Below are 8764 nucleotides of genomic sequence, written 5' to 3'. Positions count from 1 at the left end.
TAATTCTTCGTGACTCATTGGAAACTCAAGCACAAATAAAAATACAATTCTGGTTTTTATTTTTGTATCCTACTTTCTGTGATGGAAATAATTTGGGGCAAATTATAGTGTTATTTTCTCTCCCTTTTACTCCAACAGTACCAATATGGTTTTTTTTTTTATATAATTAGGTCATCTAATCCCAGAAAACAGGCTGTTTGCTTTTAATTAACAAATAAATTATACATCAAAGTATCATGGGAAATTTTCAGAATCTCCCTCTAATCTTTTCTTAATGAAATGGATCTGATATTTTCTCTGTTTGAATTAGTCACAGTATATGCAGTGCATGAATTTAAGAAGTGTATTGCACAAGCAAAGCTAAAATATACCAGGAAGTTGTCACGATCCATGGGATGAATATCTATTGTATCCTCCACCAAAGTGGAGGGTCCATTTCCTCCCCTCCCTCTATCTCTCCTCTACCCCTTCCCCTCCTGCATGCCTCAGATCTATAGTCAGTTTTCAAGTTTGTCTTTGTCTGACCCTTTGTTTGATTTCCTCATATTTCACATATAAGTGAAACCACCCAGTATTTATCTTTCTTCTTCCGGCTTGTTTCACTTAGGATAATCCCTTCCAGTTCCATCCATGTTGCTGCAATTAAGATGAATTTATCTTTTTGATCACTGAGTAGTATTCCATTGTGTATATACACCACATCTTCTTGACCATTCATCTGTTCTGATGCATTTAGGCTGTTTTTATATCTTGGCTAGAGTAAGTAGTGCTGCGATAAGCATGGAAATGCGGGCTTCATTTCAAATTAGTGTCTCTGTGTTCTTTGGTAGATATTTAGGAGTGGAATAGCTGGGTAATATGGCATACAAGCAATTTTTAGTCTTTTGAGCAGCCTCCACACTTCTTTCCATAGGGGCTGGATCATGGGATCCATAAATCACTCTACATTCCTGCCAATTGTATAAGCATTCCTTTTTTCTCCACACCCTTGCCAGTACTTGTTTTTTTGCTTTGTTTTAATGTGGGCCATCCTCACAGGTGTGAGGTGTTATCTCATTATCATTTTAATTTGCATTTCCCTGATGATAAGTGATGAACATTTTTTCATGTGCCTGTTGACCATCTGCATACCTTCTTTGGATAAGTGCCTATTTAGCTCTTCTATCCATTTTTTGATTGGGTCGTTTTCTTTTTGTTGAGTTGTATTAGCTCTTTGTAGACATCCATTTATTATCACCTACTTACATAATATATAGATGTTGAGACCAATAAGGTTGAATGAATAGATTCAAGATAGACTATTTATGATTAAGTAATGGAGTAGTCAACAGGCTGACAAAACAGACTACCACAGGCTGGGTGGTTTAAATAACAGAAGTTTGCATCTCACACTTTTGGACACTGCAAGTCCAAGAGAGTCCTGGAACTAGTTGATGACAAAGCCCTGGTTTTAATACTCTGAGTTCCATCTTTGTTTTGACAATCTTGGTTTTGATGTCAATGTACTAAATGAATGTTTATTGATGAGGTTAATAACAACTCTGAATATAATAATAAACCTTTCTGTCAAACTCATCTGTCAGTATCTACTTTCTTAGTTAAAATATGCCTTGAGTGCTGTTATGTTCACTGTAATGCATACAAATAATCTGATTTTAAATTGAGAACACTCCTCTCTCTCTCTCTCTCTCTCTCTCTCTCTCTCTCACTCTCTCTCTCTCTCTCAACCCACTCCCCTCCCCCAATTCTCCATATAAATCATTCCTGCTCATTCATTTCAGTGTCCTCTAGCTCTCTCCAGCTTCCCCATTCCCTTTCTGTGATTTCCACTTTATCTTTTCCTCTCTAGCCTCTTTATATTAATCGTGATCATTGCTTACACCTGCTCTAGCCCAGCTTATCTTAGTGAATGAATTTTAATGCCAACTTGTTTAGATAGAATTTGAAACTGCAAAGGAGATTTATAGTTCAGGGAGCCTCATCTGGAGGAGGCCCTAATTTATTTTCACAGTTATGTAAAATTTAGATCTCTTGTGTCTGTAAAACCGCCTGGAAGCAGCAGCAATTGTATTTCACAGGCTAGTCGTCTGCACAGATGATTTAGACCAGACTCCAGACAGCCAGCACTCTTTTCCTTACCTTTTCCCCCAAGGAAAGATTTGAATATTTTACTCTCTAAGAGAAAGGAAAGGAAATTAAATAAGACTATCTCAAATATAAACAAAATCTGAATGTCCTTCCATATCAAGAAGCTGTGTCCATCACCAGAATAACTCAAGCAAATTACTCTTTTCATCTCTTTAAATAAGATAGACACTTTGTTACCCTATAATATAAGTAAAGTAGACAGTATGTTTCCTTTGGGAATATCCCCAGAATATCACTGTGGCTATTTTTTTTATATCATTTCCAAAGATGACCCTGAGAATAAAAATATAGCTGAAGAGCCATGATTCTACCAGCCCAAATGAATCAGTCAGGCTGCCTGAGCACACTGCTGAGCTGTGGAAAATCTACCTGTTTCTATCATGTTTACCTTTTTGCCATGTACAGCCATATAAGTTAGAAGGGCACAGGAGTCCGTGAAAAGCCTTCCCCAGTTCCAGTGCTGGCTCTACCAGTGACACTTCATAAATCACTTCCACACTTAAATTTAGTTCTCTCAATGTAAAATGGAAATCTGAGAGGGTCATCCCTCCCACAGGAAGTTTGAGGATATAATGAGAACCAGTAATTCTCAAGTAGAATGGATTTTGACCCTGAGAAGACATCTTGGGATGTCTGGAAACATTTCAGGTTATCAAAGGAGTGTGGATTCTGGTTAGACTAGAGACTACAGATGCTTTAAACATCCCACGTGTGCAGGACACATGTGTATGCGGACAGTCTTCCACAGGAAAAAATTACATGGTCCAAAATAGTCAACAGTGACAAGTTAAGAGCTTAAGAAATGCTGCATGATAGGGTATACATGAAATTGCTTTGTAAGTTAAAAGGACAATTATTTAACAAATATGTGCTGTTGTCAAGCACTGTATTAGAAACCAGGTGCCACTCTCATGTTAAATCTAAATGAAGAGAAGTAAGAAACTATGAGTCAATGTGCTTCAATTAACCTGAAAGTTCTCCTATTCTATTTCTTTGACCTTCCAATGCCTTGCCTATACCTTCAATATAGCATCAGGCACCATACATGCTTTGTTTGTTTGTGTAACTGATTCAGTCCAAACAAACTTCCTTTGAAAACTGTCGATGTTTATTCTGTATTATAAATAGCCCTCTATCAGATCACCATAGATATTCAAACCTGGTTTATGGTCTTCAATGGTACTTCTCATAATGATATGATGTAACTATAGTCAATAATATTCCAGAATCAATTGTGTTATACTATTAATTTTTCTGGATCATCAAAACAAGGATTGAGCAAAGTATCAAAGTTTTTTAATCAAATTGATCATAGTAATAATAATAATAATTTATATTAATGGAGTTTTTATAATGTATCAGGTACTTACACATATTAATTTATGTCATCCTCACAGCAAACCTCTGCACCCATTTTACATGGAAGGAAACTGAGGCACAAAGAGATGTTTCCCAAAGTCAAACAGTTAATCATAATAAAACTGGGATTTGAACCTCAAGACAATGACTCCATAGTTCATGTGCTTTACCTAACACATTATCTACCACTGAAGCCAAGAAGCAACTCGTGTCACCTAGCAAAACTACATCCATGGCAGAATTAGTCAATCAGTTCAATTCAGAAAAATAGTAATGTAAAAAAGTCTGCATCTGATTGACATTCGCCAGCCTACAAAAAGGTGCTGACATATTTGGGCCAAATCATAATGTCTCAGTAAAGGTATATCCCTTAAAAAAAAAAACTGATTCCTTTGGTTTTTATCAAACTGTTAAAATGACTGAGTACATGACCTTGTTGTTGCCAAATACATGCTCACTGCAGGTAACATTTCAGTAGCTTTCTGAAGGAGAAATTGCTGCTTTCACTCTGCTCCAATAAATTGTACAAAATGGCCCATTACCTCTGATCTCTGCAACAGGAAACTTCAAAGGCAAGCTGAAAGAAGGAGAAACACTCATCTGAATGGCAAGCTTCCAGTAAACAGTGCAAAACAGGCACACTGCACAGCACCAGGGTGGGAAGGACTTCTAGGCCACTAGAACAGTCTGAGCAATTGCTTCATCTGTGTCACTATTTTCCCTCTTTCTTCTGTCAAATGTAATTGGATGTGATGAAAATCCTTCACTCTGAAGCAGGTTCTGATTTACAGAAACACTCCTGTCTTCTCTCCATTGGCCCCCAAATCACATAAGCCTGGTTTAGTCTCAAGAATTTTGAAAATAACAAAACCAAATAGAACAGTTTCCTGGTAAAGGAACACTGGATTTCACCAAATCAAACTGTTTGCCTATCAAAATTATTTGAAATCAACTCCTTTATTCTAGCTATAAAATTTATATAAAATCAAGTCAGTCTGTTTAAAAAAGTCTGCTGAGCACATAGAAAAGAACTTGATTTATCCATGCACAAAAATACCATTGTAAAAGTGTTTATGACATCGCTTGTTGACCAATCATTAAAAACACAGTCAAACCACAACAAAATGCTTTCTGCACATCACATAATTAGCCCATAAAACAAATGTTCATTCCTTCACACAGTGTGAGTGTTCTTGAAAATTAGAGTTGATTTCATTTCACTCAATGTACACATTTTTATAACATCAAAATAAAGTTACTCAAAATGTTAGCAAAAAATTGAAACATACATGTTAGTGACAGCTAAAAACATGTTCATCTTGGAAAGAGTCTCTATAAATGCAGATGAATGCAGAGAGACAGCTTAGTTTAGGAGTCACAAGAGATTAAATTAAAATTTCTCCAGTTCTCAAGTTGTCATCATAGATGATAAATAAATGTACATTATGGTGACTTGAAACCTTTGAACATTTTTATATAAACCTGCCTAGTTTTCTCCTTATAAACAGTATATCATGTAACTGTGCAGTTAAAACCTGAGGGGCTACAGATGCAAACAATTTAAGTAACTTCCTGATTATCTACTTCTGGTAAAAGTGAGACTTAAATTCTAGTCTCTTGAGTCTCAGTTGTGTTACTATCAAATTGGACCAGCTGTTCTTTGTTGTCCTGTGAAAGGTTTTTATTTGCCTGCTGAGAAATGAGAATAAGGGCAATAATTTAATAAAGTGATTTATTTCTATTTTTAAAAATTTTCCTTTATTTTTCCTTACATGGTGCTAAAAATAGCAGCTATTTGCATTTCTAGATGGTCTTTCCTACGGTATATCTATCCAAACTCCCTTCTTTGCACATAGCCAAACCTATCTCAAGTGGGTTCAAGCTAAAAAGAGACTATATTGACTCACGAATTGAAAAAAAAAAATCCAGTCATAGGTTCAAATATAATGAGACCCTGGATTCAATTAATGTGTTCATAATTTGACCTGTCTCTTGACTATGCTTCTTTTTTTTAAAAGATTTATTTATTGATGCTTACAAAAACTGGGGTTCAGACCAGAGGTGCAGGGGGTGAGAGGATTCACCAGAGACAGAGTGAGGAGCAGAACAGGCAGACTGAATGAAATATACTGCTGAGGGGAGCAGCGGGCAAGTCAGGAGAGGTCTGCTGCGCCATGTGGGTTGCTCCCTGGCCGCCAGGGATCGAACTCGTACTGCAGTGGCTTCGGATAGCTTCATAGGTTGTATCTCAACCCCTTGTGCCGCCAGGGAGGCCCTAAGCTTCTTTTTTTAAGGACTTTATTCTCAGATTTCATTTGTGGTTTCAGAAGACTCAGGCTTGTATCACATTATGCTAACTCCAGCAATGAGGAGAAATCGTTTCTCTTTCTACTATTTCTAGAAAAATCTTACTTGGTCTGGTTAAGTCACATGACTACTTTGAGCCAATCATTGGAGCTAAGGGATACAGAGGTCTAATTGCTAAGCCATAAGCCCAGAGGTAGAGTCAGACCCTCACAAACAACATGGAGTAATTACAAGGAAGAAGTAACACGCTAAGAAAGTCAGGGTGCTACTACCAGAGAGAACAATTCTGAATTAATTAAAAAATCAGCTATCCTTTAGTCTTGCCAAAATAATGCCTTAACAATGGTCTCTCAGTTCCCTAACTTGACCAAAAAGTTAAAAGTCATGTCCCCAAAGATAGAAAATGTCATATTTGACTACATGTTCTAATAATGAATAAATGTTCATGAGACCCACTAAGTAGTCATGCAAAAATCACTAGAAGTCAAAGCAGCAGAGTGAAACATTTCTTTTTTTTTCTCACTATTCAGACATCTCCAAATCCAACCCATTTAAAAAAATTATTTTATTTATTTATGCATACAAGAGCTGAGGTATAAGCTGGGGGCGGAGAGGGGGAGGTTCAGAGGATTCACCAGAGACAGTGGGAAAAGAACAGGCCGATCGACTGAAATACACTGCTGAAGAGAGTAGCAGGCGAGACAGGAGAGTTCTGCTATGCCATGTGGGTAGCTCCCTGGCCAGGAATTGAACTCAGGCCACTTTACCATGGGAAGGCCATCAGGGGAGTAGCACTGAGACTTAACTCCTAGGCTACCAGGAAGGCCCAGGCTTGTGATGCTTTTTCAGAGCTGAGTAAAAACACACTTATTAAAATTGATATTTGCAACCAAAAATTGGTACAAATAATTTATTGGTATATTGCCCTTAAAGCCATAGCTTTCCTTCCCATTTCTTCGTTACTTTCTATACACTGTTATAAGGTCTTCCATATCCCTAATGATACCTGCCATTGGATTATCAACCAAATTTCAAAATGATTTGAAAAGTCAAGTAAGGTTCATTTTCTTAAAAATATAATCTACCTGCCTAATGTCAGGTCTTCACAATATCAACATAAGAAATTTTTCAAATAACAAATGTTTCATAAAGAAACACTAATATAAACAGAGTCTGTTGATCTCTCTGTGGACAACAACATAGGTAACAGACAGACACTCTAGTCTGGACACACAGCCTAAAGCAATAGGTTATTTCCATTCAGTGCAACCAACTTAAATGACTACAGTTTATACCCTGCTCACTCATTTTCTCTGTGATCACTAGAAATCTGCCTTCTATTACTACCAATCTACTAAAAATGTTTTCATGATGATTTCTTTCATAACTAATTAAAGGCTATTCTCTCAGTCTTCATTCTTATTGTCCATGTTCAATATCCTAATTTTTTCACTGTATTTTCATTGTGACAGTGCTCTTCTCCTTTATGCAAATACTCAATCCTGGTTTCATCTACGTTTAGAATAGCTTCTCCATATGTGCCTTTTTCCTCATTTACCTAAATGTGGATAAAATTAAAAGAAGCTGAAATTTTTCTAACATGTGTTCTATTCAATAATGCCTAGGAAAATTTACTAATGAATAGAATTTAAGATTTGAGTAGGGGGATCAAAGTGAGCAATAAGTATAGTTACTCTAATTAACCACTTAACTATTTGAAGGTACAACATAGACCTAATCAACCTTCATTTCTTCCAGTAGAGTTTACAAGATGTAGAAAGTGCTAAGACCTGTTCACCCAGCTAGATAGAAAGCTCCTTAAAAGTAACGAGGTTGCTTCTTTTGCGTTTTGTATCTGCACTACCTTAGTGCTGTGCACGACCCAAAGGAAATAATGAAAGATGTTTTAATGATAGAAAGTTGTTCAAATATCTAGAACGTATGGCATATGCAGGAGAATAACAAAAGTACTAAACATGTATGTGGGGAAATATTGACCTACCTTCTAAAGTTTGGGAATTTCATCTGCATATAATGGAGAGTTTTATGGGGTTTTATACAGCATACAACGTAAGTTACATAAGATATATAAAAGCACATATAACTGGGCCTCCCCGGTGGTGCAGCAGTTGAGCTCTGGGCTGCGAAGCTTCCTGCAGTCTCTGCAGTGCCTGTTGGATCCCCAGCCGCCAGCGAGGGTCCCACATGGTGCACAGACCTCTCCTGCCATGCCCGCTGCTCCCCTCAGCAGTGTACTTCGTTAGTCTGCCTGTTCTGCTCCCCGCTCTGGCTCTGGTAAATTCTCTCATCCTCCTGCACTTCTGACTGTACCCAGTGCTTATATAAATAAATAAAAGCACATATAACTGTCATGTAATAAGCCCTTAATAATTGGTTATCATTATCATCATTATCTTTATCAGAGCCATGTTTATTATTCCTTTCATAATAATTTCTACTACATGTTGAACAACTTGTTTATTTTTCACATTCGAATCCTAAAACATTGATTTTTGTCTGTAGTATTTATGAGACATTTTCCTTGCAAAAATGACTTGTTAGAAAATTGCTCCCAATTTTAGTCTCCGACTCTAAAAGAAGTTCCAACGTCAACTGCCTGCTTTAATCTCAGAACTCACTCCAAGTTTAAAAAAATTCTCTCGACTCCAGTCTATCACCAAACTTAAAAAGTTTCAACTTAAAAGATGCTCCAGCATCTGCCTCCACGCCAGGGACCACAAAGCCTGAGTGAACCTTTGTGACTGTGTGCTTGCATGAAAGGGATGAGTCTGAGCATGTTTGCTGTGTGATCTTTGCAAAAATGAAGAGACCACCACAGAGGAGACCCAGCTCAGGGATTTGGATAAATGAGCAGGCTGCTCTAAGCAGACCACAAAAAATTAATCAGGCTTTGGAACAATTTTATTCTAGTTTGTATTCTTTGGGGATA

The sequence above is a fragment of the Talpa occidentalis genome, unplaced genomic scaffold (genome assembly GCF_014898055.3).
Source record: "Talpa occidentalis isolate TD23 unplaced genomic scaffold, MPIMG_talOcc4v2.1 talOcc4.9, whole genome shotgun sequence".
In the NCBI taxonomy this organism is placed as follows: Eukaryota; Metazoa; Chordata; class Mammalia; order Eulipotyphla; family Talpidae; genus Talpa; species Talpa occidentalis.
Note: the sequence above shows the minus strand (reverse complement) of the source record.